Below are 15,502 nucleotides of genomic sequence, written 5' to 3' on the forward strand. Positions count from 1 at the left end.
GCCATCAAGGGCAACCCCCTTCTTTTCAACAAATAAAACTACAGTAAAACAAAGGCTCAGAAATGGGATTGGTGTACCAGAGGTCACATAGTCAGTGGTAAAGTCTTCCAGGTCTGTTATTCCCTAAGACCCACTTAGCTACTGGCAATATCCACGGTGTCCACCCTGCCCTGAACTTCTCTTGGTGTTTTCTTTCAGACATTGGGATGTGGCTGAGGCTGATTTGCCAAATCCTCTCCCTAAACCTTATTGTTTATGAATTGGGGGTGGGTCCTGGCGATTGGACAACGAGGCCCCGGGAGAGGTTTATTGGGGAACTGTAGGAAATGCACTTCCTTCCTCTTCTGAGCGAACTTCCAGAAGTACCAGGTGCTCCTGGATGTGTGGGTGGGACCTGCACACAGCCACTGGGTAGAAATTCTCAAAGGAAGTTTGGAAGAAGGGGAGCCTTGGGAGACACACAAATGGAAGCCAGCAGAGCTTCCAGCTTGAACATTTCCCCTCACGCCTTTGGGAAAGACTGCCAGAGACACCTGTACAGCCTGGTGTGTGGTCTGGGGTGACTGCAGAGAGGGGCAGTCAAAGGAAGACTTTCCTGTTGCCACCTACTTGGTAGTATCCTCAGGGTTGGGGCAGGAGGCAAATACTTGAAATTTCAGGCCATGATCAGGGAGGGAGCAGCAGTCCCCCGACCCCATCCCAGTGATGCTGGGAGGGCTGGAAGGAGCCCAGGATACTCAGAAGCCCCTGGTGCCTGTGCAGCTGTAGGCCTGGGTTGCACATGTATCAGTTCTGTGTATGAACAGCAGGTGTTTATCCTCTCTTCCCATATTTTCTCTCCCCTTGATGTCAGGCTGCCCTGTGACTTGTTTTGGCCAATGGAATATGAGAGCAGCACTAGCAGGGGTTTTAAACGGTTCGTGTGTTTTGGCTTTGTCTCCAGAGCATCACTGGTGAGGAGGAGAGCTTGTTCTGAGTGTCCGCTAGAGCTCCACCACATCCGAACTGCAGGCTATTAAATGAGAAATAAATACAATTGCCATCTGAGATTTCAGGGTTGTTTGTTAAGCAGCAGGGTCAGAGCAAATCCTAGAATACTGTTCCTTTGAGAGACACTGAAAACACAAATGACCAGCGACTTAACACAAAAAGGTTTTCTTTTCTCATGTAAAAGTCAAAAGGAGTTACTGAGACCCAGGACCCTTCCAGCTTTCAGTTTCATCCTCTCCAGGTTGTGGCCTTCATCCTCATGAGCCAAAGTGGAATGAGTGATCAGGGTCCACATTCTAGCCAGCAGGAAGGAAGAGTGAGGGATGGCAGAAGGACATGCCCGTCCCTTTAAGGAGACTTCCTAAAAGTTTTACACCAGGATTAATTTTGAAAATATTTAATGACCAGTAAGGCACGAGTTTCAGTTAATCAGAACCAATGCCAACTATAAACAACAGGTACATTTCTACCTGGGCATGTAGGGTAACTGTCAGCCCTGATCACATCTTTCCACTTACAGATCTCATTGGCAGATCTTAGTCACGTGACCCCACCTAGCTGCAAGGAAGGCTGGGAAACATTGTTTTTCCTTCTGACATCCATGGATCCAAACACAACTTGGAGATTCTATTACCAAGGGAGAAGGAGAAAAAATTTACAGTGGGACAGCTAGTGTCCCTGCCACGCTATTAAAGACATTTAGTAGAGCTCTTGGTACAGGTCTCTAAGCCCTTTCCACAATTTAAAAAAGCATTTTCCAAGTTTCTCTGAAAACTTTTATGAAAAAGTATTTTTCATAAATCGTAAGTCAGCAGAATCTGACCTGATGTGTCTGTTCCATTTGGTGTGACTATTCATACATTTGCTGCAGAAATATAGTGTGTTTGATTATGAGGTACTGCCCTGGATCCCTCTACATACATATAGTATATATACGCATTCACATATATGGGTGTACACAGTATTATCTTTATAAAATCTAAAAAAAATATAAATTTGAAGCACATTTGCCCCCCAGGGTTTTGGGTAAATCAGGTGATCATACATCCCAGTTTTACAACTGTAATCCTGGTGAGATTATTGATAACTCCCCCATCCCTCCTTTTCACTTTCAAAATTGCCTGGTTTGCATGATACATCAGATGGTCAACCTGTGGGTAAGGGATTGTGAATCCGTACAAAGTTAAGCTCTCGATAAACAGCAGCAGTTATTACCATTCCCAAGTCGAGCTCTTATAATGCCTATATATATACAAGAATATGCTAAAGTTTTTTAAGGTAGCCATCCAGTTCCTCAAGCCTAAACAGTACCCTTATCCCCATTTTGGCTCCATTATTTACGAATTGGCTTCCAAGACCGCATGGCAGCCAGCTTCATCCCAGCTGCCTCTTAGCGGTCACAGGCTTGGAAGCAGTGAGCACTAAATCAGGGCTGTTTTACTGAAGCAGGAAAAGGACTAGCACATTTTGAATGTTGACAGCCTTTTCTTTCTTTGTTTATGGGGAATTTAAAAATGGGTCTGGAGATGACTTTTTGCAGCTGAATTCTACATTCATGATATCCCCTTTCCAAAGAAGAGATGTGGGGGACATCCGATTGGAAAGTCCATTTCTTGACTTGAGGTTCTTCCTCCAGGTTCCAGTCAGGAGCTCAACTCCTGGGACAGGTGCCAGTGTCTGTCTCAGCAGGGCCAGCCCTGAGCGGCACTGTAGATGGTCCCTTTCTGTTCCCTCCTCCCTGCATTCCCTCACCATCCCCACTTCAACTTACCCTCTTCCAGTTTCCCACAGCAAAGCACAGTGTAATATTTCCTAAACTTGGCTCATCTTCACTTGCACCTGGGGTGTTTGAAAACACACATTGCTGAGCCCTGCCCCCAGGAGAGTGACTGAGGAGGCTGGGGCCAGGGCCAGGAATCTGTATTTTTAACTGTCCCCTTGGTGATTCTGAAGAGCAAGAAACACTGGGCTAGGCACAGTGGCTTATGCCTGTAATCCCAGCACTTTGGGAGGCTGAGGTTGAGGATCACTTGAGATCAGCAGTTCAAGACCAGCCTGGCCATATGGTAAAACCCCATCTCTACTAAAAACACTAAAATTAGCTGAGCGTGGTGGTGTGTGCCTGTAATCCCAGCTACTCCCAAGTCTGAGGCAAGAGAATCAGTTGCACCTGAGAGTCGGAGGTTGCAGTGAGCTGAGATCGTGCCACTATACTCCAGCCTGGTGACAGAGTGAAACTCTGTTTTAAAAAAAAAGTAAAAAATTCTGATGAAACTACGGGACAATTACAAAGACTTTGGAAGTATCTTTCCTTCTCTTGAGATCTTTAAGAAAAGGTCAATTTCTTTTTCTTTTCTTTTCTTTTCCTCCCTCCCTCCCTCCTCCTTTCTTTCTTTTCTTCAGGGTTTGGCTCTGTTGCCCAGGCTGGAATGCAGAGGTGCTATCTCGGCTCACTGCAACCTCTGCTCCCAGGCTCAAGTGATCCTCTTGCCTCAGCCTCCTGAGTAGCTGAGACTATAGGTGCCACCATGCCCAGCTAATTTGTTTGTGTTTTTGTAGAGACCAGGTTTTGCCATGTTGCCCCAGCTGGTCTCAAACTCCTGTGCTCAAGCCGTCTGCCAAGTGCTAAGATTACAGGCATGAGGCACTGCTCTGGGACAGAAGGGGTCAGCTTCTAGCTTTTGGGGTTGTTCACATTTCTGTTTAGAGTCAGAAGAATGGGCTGAGGCTTCTGGGGCCACCTTCATCCCTCCTGTCCTTTCTTGGAGTGGTCCTTTTCTCCCTTCTTCAGGAAATGAGGCACCTAAGCCTTTGTGGCTGAGTTGACCTGCCCCTTAGCAATCCTTTGAGGCTTGCTTTATAGGAACCTCCAGAATGCCTAGCCCCTGACCAGGTTCCAGAACAATGTCCCAGAACATTCTGGGCACTTGACCGGCCATACCCAATGAGAGTCAAGTACAAGAAGGTCAGTGTAGGGAGATGTAAGGGGAGAGGAGAATAGGAAAGTGCTGTCATGGGAAGTAAGATGTAAATAAAATGTCTGTTTCCAAAGAGGAAGTACAGCCCAGGGGCTGTGTTCTCAGGCGTGCACACTGTCCGGTGGTTTTGACAGGGCGTGGAGCTGAACCAGAGCTCAGAGTCAAGACAGGAGAAAGGAGGCACAGGTTTGGTAGCCAGACGCTTTTTCTTCCTCTGCCTTCTGTTGGGTGGCTTAGAGGATGCATGCGGAACCCAGACCACACTCTTTCCTCTGAATGACTTCCAGCCACATCCCTCCCTGACCCCCAACTGAAAGCCATTCTATTTTAATATTTCTCTTGGGAAGTAGATTCCAAAATTTCCCTGAGTCTTCCCGTAAGGGGAGCCTCTGATTTCCAGTAAATCCAGGGTCACATAGTTTTCTATATTCATTTGCATTTGGTTTGCATAAATTAGCATGCTACCAAGTCCTGGACTCCCAGTCAAAGCAAGCCAGGGAATGAATGCAAAAAGGCTTAAGCTTTTGTGCCCCTGGGAATGGCAGAGGAAGACAACGTCAGCCTCAGAGAGCACAGCACTGAGTTGTAGGCAACAGGTCTCCTCATCCCCTTGGCCAGTAGATTTTCACCCTGGGCTCGCTGAGAAGCCTGCCAGGGGTTCCTCTGTTGTCTGCATCCTGAGGTTTCATCCTCTGTGTGTTGGAGCCTAGGAGAGAGGATTACAGTTATGTGGTAGGTGAGGGAGTTGCGTTTGATGGGGTAGGTGTTGGGTGAGGAGGGAGCCTCAGATTCGGGTAAAGGCAAGAAGGCAAGGAAGCCAAGAAACAGCAAGGAATTGGAATAAAGATGGTGTGTGGAGAAAGGGAGTGAACTGGGTACAGGGGTGGGAGTAGATGCAGAAGGAGGAGGACCAAGAATCTGACTCGGGATTGAGACAGCCTGTGGGAAGTGGACCTGTAGAGTAGGAACGGGAGAGCCAGATAGAAGAGGTAAAGCAGGCAAGAGTGGGGTGAAGCAGAGGCAAGCATTGCATGGCTAGTTGAGAATGGAAGGGGGACGTGTGATCTAGGAAGTTTCTGTTTAAAAGCAGAGAGTGTATGGTCAGGCAGTTTCCCCAGGGGGTGGGGAAAAAAACCTTTCTATTTTCTTTTGCCAGGCAGGTTATGTTAGACTAGGGTTTCTTGCTGGAGTCTGTCCTGGGACTGTCTGTGGTGTCACAAAGAGCCCACAGGTACAGATCACAGATTTGAAAGTGACTCCAGGTGGAGCAGATGACAGTGAGATGGGACTGAAGTTGTTTTTCTAGAAGTAACAAGCTGCTCCACCACCCATACACACAGTTCATTCTCCCGGTGGCCAACACACTGCTGTGCCTGAGGGAAAGGCAATGCCTATGGCAGAAATGAAGTGACCCCCAGCCAGGGGAGACAGTGGCATCTGGTATGCTACCCAGTGCTCTCATGCATGGAGCTTATTAACTGCTGACTGGAGACCAGCCACTCAGTACAGTATAGGTTGGAAGCCTCTAAGGCCATGCACTTTGCAGAGTCTGCCCATGGTGGGGCCAGGAGTGTGGGCTCCAGAGTCAGCCCCTTGGGATTTAATCCCACCTCTAGGGGACTTGGGTAAGTTCTGGTAACTCCTCTGTGCCTCAATTTCCTCACCTGTAAAATGAGAATAATAATGCCTACTTCATAGAGTTGTGGAGAAAGAACTAAGCACAATAATCACTGTAGAGTTCTTAGAAGAGTGGCTGGCAGAGAGGAAGAACTCAGTAGAGGCTATGATGACACACAGCAGCCCCTGATAAGATGCAATAGAAAGATTGCAGAGCTTGGAGAGAAACACCGGATGGGCTCCCAATTGCTTGGCTCTGTGCCCGATGTGGCAGCTGCTCTTACAATTTCAACTTGAGTTGCTGCAGCCACGGCAGCGGGCTGTGTGGATGAGGGCCAGGTTCAGGCTCTGGCCAACCACAGGTTGGGAAGTGACACTGTTAGTTGGTGATGTTTCCTCTGGCCTAGCGATGTTTCTTCCTGTTTGCAGATTTCCTTTCCTTTTTAGGGGAGTATAAGGGAAAGAAATTGCCCCTTTCTTTTTTTGGAGAGAAAGAATCCATGGGCTGGAAGGAGGGACCCTGGCACAAAGAAAGGCATGGGACCCTCCATGACTCGTTTCTACCACTCCACTTCAAGGGCTCCTGGGGAGGGTTTCTTAGTCTTGATCAGTGGGCAGGAGAAACCAAAAATCCTTAGCAGGGTTTCTCCCTGCCCTAAGCTTCCTGTCAGAGCTAGCGGAGATCTGCTGGAAGGAGGCCATCATGCCTGGGTGCAGGAGCAGAAGGATTTTATAACAAATATTTGTGGAGCTCCTAATATGTGCCAGACTGTGGTAGACCTGGATACCCAGAAACACAGCCACTTCTGTAAAGGAGGTTGCAGCCTATACCAATTAAAATAATTATTTCAGTCCCTTCTTATCAACAGAGTTGTCCATGGAGACTATTTCTCCCCCTGCCCCAGGCACACAGAAGCCTTGAGACTTTCATTGTGGCCCCATGGTGACGTCCCTGACAGCACACGCAGGTGGCACTCTCAGCTTATCACTGATTTGCAGAGCTGCTGTCTTGAAGCTAAAAGCGATGCACTGGTGGATTAAAAAAAAAAAAAGTTCTGGGAGGCTCCTTAGAAGGCCATTCTTCACATCACTATTCAGATTCCAGAACACGGTGCCAACCCCCTGTGTTTACCCCAGCCTTGCTCTTCCTCTCAAGATCTAGCTGCTATTGCTATGGGATGGCTGCTGGCCCCGCTTGGGCTCCCCTAACCCCCACCCTGAGCTTCCGCCTGTTTGGAGCTGTTATCAGAGGAAACAGGCTTGAACACGACAGAGTTGCTGTTGCTTGGGCCTGGCCAGAGAGTTGTGTTTTCTTAGCCTGTATCGCCTCAGATTGACCCTCAGCCTGACTGCAGTCATTATAAGCTAAATTCACCATCCCTAGATGCCCAGAAGATTTCAAAAGTGGTCTAGAGGCTGCCAGTTGATGTTAGAGTTCAGAGAATCCCTGGACTTCAGCATCAGAAAGGAGCAGCCGCTGTGTTGGGGTGTCAGGGTCTGGGTGCAGGGCTGTTGCAGTGATCTCAGCTTGCTCCACTGACAACCCACTCATCCATCTCTGAAGACTGGGACCAGAGCCAAGGCTGGGACAGGCCTCTCTGGGAACAGGGGGGCCTGTTAGCATTGGTTTCATTCCTTCACCAAGAGGCCTAAAGACATTGGAATTATGAGCAATTAATGTGAAACGGAAACAAGTGGCTTTAGTTCCAGGCATCCGAAACAGAAAGGAAGCTGTTGACATTCTTTGAGACCCACTATAGGCCATGATTTATGTCGTGCTAGCCAGCACTCTGCTACTTACTTGAAGTAGGACCTTGGGAAAGTCCCTTCTCTAGGCCTCAACTTCCTCATATGTAAAAGTACATCTGGGATTAGTCAAGACCCTTCCAAGCCTGACATGCTATAGTCTAAGTGTCCTAATAATCTCCACGTCACCCAGGGATAAAAGATTTACAGATGTATAGGAGAGATGGGGAGGAACGGACTAAGAAATATCCTTGTGAGTTTAGTTAACAAAAAGGGTGGGAGAAAGAAAGGAAAGTAAGAAAATAAAGTGAAAAGGTAGAAGAGGGCAGAGTGTGAAAGAGGGAGATAAGGAAAGTACCAAAGCTAGAGATGTCCGCTGCAATTTCTCAGCACTATTCAGATACATCCTGGCCAAGTGTACTTGCTTAGGGACAGGGTAGATAGTTAGGGTGTGGCAAATGGTATTTTTCGAAGAGAGTCACAATAGTATTGCCATCCCACATGCTCTTACACAATGTGATATTGACATTTCTCTACCAAGATAAATGCAGTCTAGTTCCTTTTCCTTTAAATCTGAGCTGGCCTGAAGATTTGCATGAACAATAAAATGTGGTAGAAGTTATTCCAAGTGACTTCTGAGACTTGGTCAGAAGCAGCTTCCCTTTATTACTTTGAGACATTTGTTCTGCGGGAAACCTGAGGCTGTCATGCTGGAGAAGCCACACATAGGCGTTGTTGTTGACAATCCTAGCTGAACCCTGCCTTCTAGTCATTTCCCTCAAGGTTTATCAAATAAATAAATGAAGCTATCTTGGACCCTCCAGACCAGCCCATGCTCCAGCTAAGTATTACTGATCATTTCACTTTATACCACAGGGAGCAGAAGAATCACCTAGCTGAGCCCTACCCAAATTCCTTCTGTGTTTGTGCCTAGTTTTTTTTTTTTTTTTTACAAGGTCAAGAGATCGAGACCATCCTGGCCAACATGATGAAACCCTGTCTCTACTAAAAATACAAAAAATTACCTGGGCATGGTGGCCCGTGCCTGTAATCCCAGCTACTCAAGAGGCTGAGGCAAGAGAATTGCCTGAACCCAGGAGGCGGAGGTTGCGGTGAGCAGAGATCATGCCATTGCACTCCAGCCTGGGTAACAAGAGTGAAACTCTGTCTCAAAAAAAACAAAAACAAAACAAAACAAAAAAACAAAAACGTACTGGAACAGGATGGTAGAAAATTTTTTTTTAAACTCTTGTCTCAAACAGCAATGAAAAATCCTTTAAAATTTAAAAATAAGACTTCAAGATTTTAAGAGGTATGAAATTTCAAAAGCAATCTGAAAGCCAACTTTTAATTTGCCCATTAAGGACTTTAGTATAAAACTACTATCTTCTATTGTTTTTGGTTTTGTTTGTGTTGATACAGAGTCTCACTCTGCCACCCAGATTGCAGTATAGTGGCACAATCTTGGTTCATCTTGGCAACCTCCCGTTCCCAGGCTCAAAACATCCTCCCCCCTCAGCCTCCCAAGTAGCCAGGAATACAGGTATGCACTTCCATGCCCAACGCATTTTTAAAATTTTTTTAGTAGACATGAGGTCTCACCGAAGCAGTGCTGTTGTCTGGGATAAATACCTGGGTTCATCATCTCGAGCCAAGAAGATTAAGGACATGGACACACGAGGAGTAGGTTTAGGGGCAGAGGTTTAATATGCAAAAGAACGAGAAAGGAGAACAGCTCTCTCCCTTACAAAAGAGAGGGGCTGCCAAAGGGGAAAACCCAGCCTGGAGTGGACTACACCTGAGTTCTTAGAAGAGTGGCTGGCAGAGAGGAAGCATCAGTAGAGGCTATGATGACACACAGCAGCCCTGATAAGATGCCATAGAAAAACTGCAGAGCTTGGAGAGAAACACCGGATGGGCTCCCAATTGCTTGGCTCTGTGTCTGCTTGAGTGGGCAGTGTGTGATTTACATAGGGCCCACAGATTGGTTTGACCAGTATGAGGTTTACATAGTGTGTGGGGAAGGCTGCTCGCCCCACCATAATCTTATTATGCAAATGGGGAGTCTTTGTTTGGCTGGTGTCATATTGTCTTCTCCTTACTGTACCTGTGGTTTGACAAAGGGAAGGGAAGATGGAACTGCCATTTTGAACCTACCTAGTCCCAGGTAGCCTTTTTCTGTTGTCACAACTGCTGGCATTCCCCTGTGCAAACTTCCAGCTTGTTTGTCTATGTCTGCAGCTTGATTTTACAGGCTACTCTTGGTTAGAAGAAAATGATTTGGGGGCTGTTTTTTCATTAAAAGAAAAACCTCATCGAGGACTCCCATGCCCTCAGTATCTGCCTAAATAATTTCTCCTTAACTCCTATATCATTACTATATTGCCCAGGCTGGTCTCAAGTTCCTGGGCTCAAGTGATCCTCCTACCTCAGCCTCTCAAAGTGCTAGGATTACAGACATGAGTCACTGTACCCAGCCATATTGTATTTTTTAAAGTATGTTTTATCAGGAAAAAGGGAGAAAAGGTACTACATCCTACCAGAAGAGCTAAAATGAACGAGAAAAACACTGTAATTTTGACAAAGATGTGAAACAACCAGAGCTCTCATATATTCCTGGTGGCAGTGTAAAATGGCATAGCCCCTTTGGGAGATAGCTTGCTTGTATCCGCTAAAGCTGGCAATGTGCATCTGTTCAATTATATTCTTAACTATACACCCTAGAGAAATCTACGAGCATTTTAACCAAAAGATCTGTGTACAAATGTCCACAGCAGTAATCTTTTCTTTTTTTGCTCCAGTCAAGGAAGAAGCAGCAATATTTTAGTATCCAGAAAGTGGAAATAACCCAAATACCCATCAACAGCAGAATGAATGAATAAATTATAGCATATTCACACCATGGAATGTTGTATAGCAAAGAGAATGAATGAACTATTGCCAAAAAAGACAAGGACAAATCTCATAAACATGATGTTGAAAGAAACCATAGTCCAAAAAGTACATATTATGTGATTCCATTTATATAAAGTGGGAAAAGGAAGCAACATGAACTTACGGTGTTGGAAGTTAGGATAGTGTTACCCTTAGGGGTAGTGACTGAAAGAGAACATGAGAGGGGTGTTGGGATGTGCAGTGATGTTTGGTTCTTCATCTGGGTGCTAGTTGCATGGGGTTGCTCACTTTGGGAAATACCATTGAGTGGTATGCTTCTGACCTGTGCACTATTCTGCATATGTGTTATACTTCAAAATAAAACATTAAAACACAGGAGGAAGGACATGGTCTCAAAGCAAAGGACAGGTTTTTTTGTTTTCTTTTTCTTTTTTTTTTTGTTTTGTTTTGGTTTTGGTTTGGTTTGGTTTGAGACAGAGTCTTGCTCTGTTGCCCAGGCAATAGTTCACTGCAACCTCTACCTCCCGGATTCAAGTGATTCTCCTGCCTCAGACACCTGAGTAGCTGGGATTACAGGTATGAGCCACCAGACTGGCTAATTTTTGTGTTTTCAGTAGAGACAGGATTTCACCATGTTGGCCAGGCTAGTCTTGAACTCCTAACCTCAGGTGATCTGCCTGCCTCAGCCTCCCAAAGTGCTGGGATTACAGATGTGAGCCACCATAGGCAGGTCTTTAAAGACCAGACAGGTCTTTAAAAAGTAAGTTTAACTTTATAAAAAGTTTTATGAAAAATGTACTACGTTTTCCCACATTTTTCTCATCTCTCCTTGATCCAGTGTAAATTGCTTTAGGACAGGGTTCTGGGCTATGCCAATATCAGTGGGAAAAGGAAACAGGGGTGACATGATTGGCATCAACTGATGCTGTGAGGAACAGGTCAGCTCTCCAAGGAAGGCGCCTCTCGACTGCTCCTGGCTGCTGCGCTCAGAGTTCACACACACTGTGTTGTGTGCGTGTCTACACAGATGCTTCCCAACCTTTTGCAGACCATGGCATATGCAGAAAATGACAACATTGGAATGGCACACTGGCATACCAGATGGGGCTCCTGGCAGTCAGTGCTGACTGGCCTCATCCTTCAGCCACCCCCAGAAAGAGAGAGATCAATACCTTGGCACATCTGTGGGAAAGCTCCAATTAGAGAGTTGGGGGAAGACATGGGGCTCCACAACACATTTCAGGTTCTGTAAACTGACAAAGGGGAAGAGTCTGGGCTTCCTTTGCCCTTTTGTTCTTGGAGAGCCCAGCTGTGCACACCCCTCACCCCTGCACTATAGCTCCCATTCGGGTAGTGAAAATCACAGGACTCAGGGGAGCTGTGCAGCATTCGGGAATGGAGACCTGGAAAGCCACACTCTTTGCTTTCCCGTGAGCCTCTCTTCTTGCTGTCCCCTTTACAAACCAACAGTCCCTGCAGGGGGAAGATGCTCTGCTTTAGTCAGTTCCACCTCCCTTCCAGGTCTCATCCTCCTTCCAGCCTCATTTTCCCCACACCCTCATGCTTCTTCCCACTGTTCACCCTCACCCCCAGCTCTCCTCCAGCACATCACACATTGCACCCAGCATGCTGCGCTTGTCTGCCGTCTATGAACAGACCCACGTCACCCACACCCTTCTCTTTCCCTGTTGTGCCAGAGCCTCTGCCAGGAGCGCTCAGCCTGCTGTCTCCACTTAGACCTCCCCTCTCTACAAAGCCTCCTTCTGCACGCTGCCTGAGAGCCACTCCTCTCTTGGGTTTGTGTTACTGCTGTGTGTGGCGGCATCTCCGTGGTACCTGATTTCCTGTCTTGGCCTATCGTAGATGCTCAACAATTGTTTCTCAAATAACTACCAGGCTGCAGAGGGACCCCGACACTAACTCCACCCCACCCTGACTCTTGGCAGTCACTCATTGTCTCCTTGAGTTGGGATCCCAGCCTCCCAGAGGACCTGTCTTGCTGCTGTTCTATATTCTGTCACCCTACCGCCGGGAGACTAGAGCCATGCTGCCTGGATGAGACTCATCTTTACCAGCTCCTAGCTCTGGTGCTGCCTGCTCGGGGTGGCTGCAGGCAGCAGCCTGATTGGATTGGGCTGATTACAGGTGAATCAGCACAAGGCTGACTGTGGTGTGACAAAGCGGGAGAGTGACTACTGTCTGAGCCTCAGTCCTGGCTCCCCTTCTTCTAGCCATGACCTGCAGTAACAGCATATGGCCACCAGGGGCTCTACTGGGCGACTCATGCCCCACCGAGAAAGGTCCACTGGGAGCATCTGACCCCAGCTCCCAGCAGATGAGAAAGGAAGCATTTGGGAGGCCTCTTCTCTCAGAGGTCTCTGGCGCTGAAGCCCCACAGCCCCACCCGGCTGCCTTATCCTTGTTTTGCCCCTCCTGGGTCTAGAAGCTGTTGTCTCATACCTTAACATCTTCCTCCTTGCTTGCCATGACCTTCTCTGCAGGCCGCCCCCTTTACAGAACAGTCAAGGTAGAGGGAAGATGCCTCCACTTTTGTCAGTTCTGCCTCCTTTAGGAGAGTGCCAGGGCTACTCCCTGTGTGCCCCATCTGTCGGGGCATGGAAAGGACAATTGTCCTGTTTCATCTTTTCAACACCTCTTGACTCTGTCCTCCTGGTCTCCCCACAGCCAACTAGGTTCAGGGCCTCCCATCTCTGGTCAGGATTAGTGCAACAGCTGTCTGAAGGGTCCCGGGCTCCAGGGAGCCCCTTGCCCATCAAGTCTCCACCCTGGAGCCAGACAGCCCTCACTCCCTTCAGACATCAGCCTCCAGTGGCTCCCAAAAGCCCGATGTTCACACAGCACCCCATGGCCCCAAGATCCAGCTGCTTGATTTTCCTGCCATGTCCCTCCTGTCCCCTGGCCCTCCCACCCAGAAATCGCCCCAACACACTGTGATGTTTCAAGCCTTTGTACTTTGCACACATTCTTCTCCATGGCCCAATTCCTTCTCTCCATCCCTCACCCCACCCCTCCTCCACCTTTACCCTTGTTCCCCGTTCTTTCATCACCGGGCACAGCCCTATTTATCCTTCAAAACTGCCACTTCCTTTGCAAAGCCTTTCCTGACCCAGGTCCCAGTATTCCTCCTCTGAACAAATCCCGTTCCCTTAACATGTGTCTCTCGTTGTATCTGTCACTCAGAATTGCAATAATTACACAGGCCTGTCCTGTGTCCTCCACTGGCCCTGTACCTCCATGTGGGACCTGTGGCCAGCACACATCGGTGCTGCCCGAAAGCTGTTGCACTGGAGTTGCTTCCTCTGCCCCATCACCTCCCACCTTAAGCAAATCCTTTAGATGACCTGAACTCCAGTTTGCTGATCTGTGAAATGGAGAGGTGTGAGAATCAGAAGAGAACATACAATGAAAGGGTGTTATAAACTGTTAGGGGCTGTACAAATATTTTTATTGCATTTTTGTCTTCTAGTGTTTACCTACACTTGCCTGTGTGGAAATCAGAAGATTAAAGGAATGGGATGTGATCTTTTTGTAATTTCCCCACCTTGGTTCACGGAAAAGCTGGTCAAGAGTAAACCATTAATTCATCTCCCTGCTGCCCCCCGTGTCTTCTCTAGAGCTCTGGGTTAATGATTCTGAGGTTGTTCTCCTCAGAGCCAATTCATATCTAATCTTTGGCATGTTGCCCCCTTTATTAAGAATAACTTGACTCACTCCAATAATTCCTGATCCTGGGGTCAGGAGCCTTGTTTTGCAGAAGGAAATGGTGGCTGTGTGTAGGTCTTGGGCCTTCTTTCTGTCTCAACTCCCTTTATTTCATGGATTCCTGCCCCCAGTCCATGCCTACAATTCCCTCTATGGACAGAAGAGACCTCTCCTTACCTTTTCAAAAGTAGCTTTAGGAATTAACTGTGGAGGTCCAAGTAGCAAGGATGCTGTGACCTAACTCCTTACCCCCTCGTGTGTGGTTTAATTGCTTTTGGAATCCCAGCAGAAGAAATTTCCTGAAGATCTGGTATGGAGAAGCCATTCTGAGCCTGACTTTTAAGCGTTTTATTAGCAGCTCAGGGAGGACTGGGCTGCGAAGAGATGCAACCCCCATCAGAAGCGGTCCCTGGTGGGGAGCAAGGCCTGGAATTCCAGGAGGGAGGTCTGTTTATAGCTGAGGCAGAATCTGAGGAGCGAAGCCTGGGAGCCAGACACGGCTTAAGGGTGGTCTGGACACTCTTGAGATAAGGCCAGCTAAGGACTATGAGCTCATTGAAGTTCCAAAGCCAGTTCACAGCGGCTCACCACCAGGCATCTCCCCTGCCCCCACACCACCAGGCATCTCCTGCCCCCACACCACCAGGCATCTCCTGCCCCCACACCACCAGGCATCTCCTGCCCCCACACCCCTCAATCCAGGAATTTTGGTGCTCATCTCCATACAGTTTTAGACTATGGTGGTAGGAACCTGGTAAGTCTCAGGTTCTTGCGTTGCCAAATTCTCCCGGGATTTGCTGGCTTTGCCTCCTTCCCACGTCTCAGACAGACCTTTGCATAAAGAAGTGGGCTGGTAGATCTGCAAAGGTCCCTCTCTGTCCCTCTCAAGTTACCCTCTTGAGCCTCAGTGTCCTTTTCTGTAAAATCGGGGTAGCATTCTTTCCCAAGGCTTTTTGTAATAATGTCATTCACATCTGAATCTTAACAAAATGAGCCTTTCAGGCTTCAATCACTCTTGTGCATATATAAAAATGAAAGGATTGAGGAGAAGGAATTGGTGAAGTTATGTCTGGGGCAATGAGAATTGCCATGGTGATTGTAGGGCCATTCTGATTCCAGAGGTATTAAAATACAAAACACAATATTGAAATGCAAAACCCAACAAAATCATAAACAACCTTGTGCCTACCTCCTTGCTTAAGAACTGAAACAATTCCCAACATCAGTAAGAGCCTGTGTTCGCCTCCTTCATCCAGTCTCTTGCCTTTCCACCCCAGAGAAAACCACTGTCCCAAATTGTTCCCCATTCCCTTGGTTTTGTTTTACCAAACATGTATCAAATATGTAACATATTATTTGTATTTATTTAATCTTGTTTTTTAGAATTATATCTTATTTTGCAATTTGCTTTTTTAAAAACTTTAACATGACGAGCAAAATGTATCTGTGCTAATATGTGTAGCTGCCATTGATTTCTCATGCATATAACCCTCTCAGTTCTGTTCATGGAAATTTAGACAGTTTCTAGTATCATTTTGCTATAAACATCCTCA

General features: G+C 47.2%; 1 protein-coding gene across 3 annotated transcripts in view; it reads left to right on the plus strand.

The window, feature by feature from the left end:
* LOC118149439 (uncharacterized) overlaps positions 1 to 15,502 on the plus strand; it is a 35,761-nt gene that overhangs the window by 1,821 nt on the left and 18,438 nt on the right. The window contains exons 2-3 of one of the 3 annotated variants that reach the window (XR_004736850.3): positions 8,754 to 8,874; positions 10,133 to 13,697. The exons of 1 other annotated variant lie outside the window; for it this stretch is intronic. The gene's annotated coding sequence lies outside the window, so the exon portion shown is untranslated. One more of the 3 variants, XR_013529615.1, reaches the window with a different exon arrangement.

Source organism: Callithrix jacchus, chromosome 19, assembly GCF_049354715.1.
Source record: "Callithrix jacchus isolate 240 chromosome 19, calJac240_pri, whole genome shotgun sequence".
Taxonomy (NCBI): domain Eukaryota; kingdom Metazoa; phylum Chordata; class Mammalia; order Primates; family Cebidae; genus Callithrix; species Callithrix jacchus.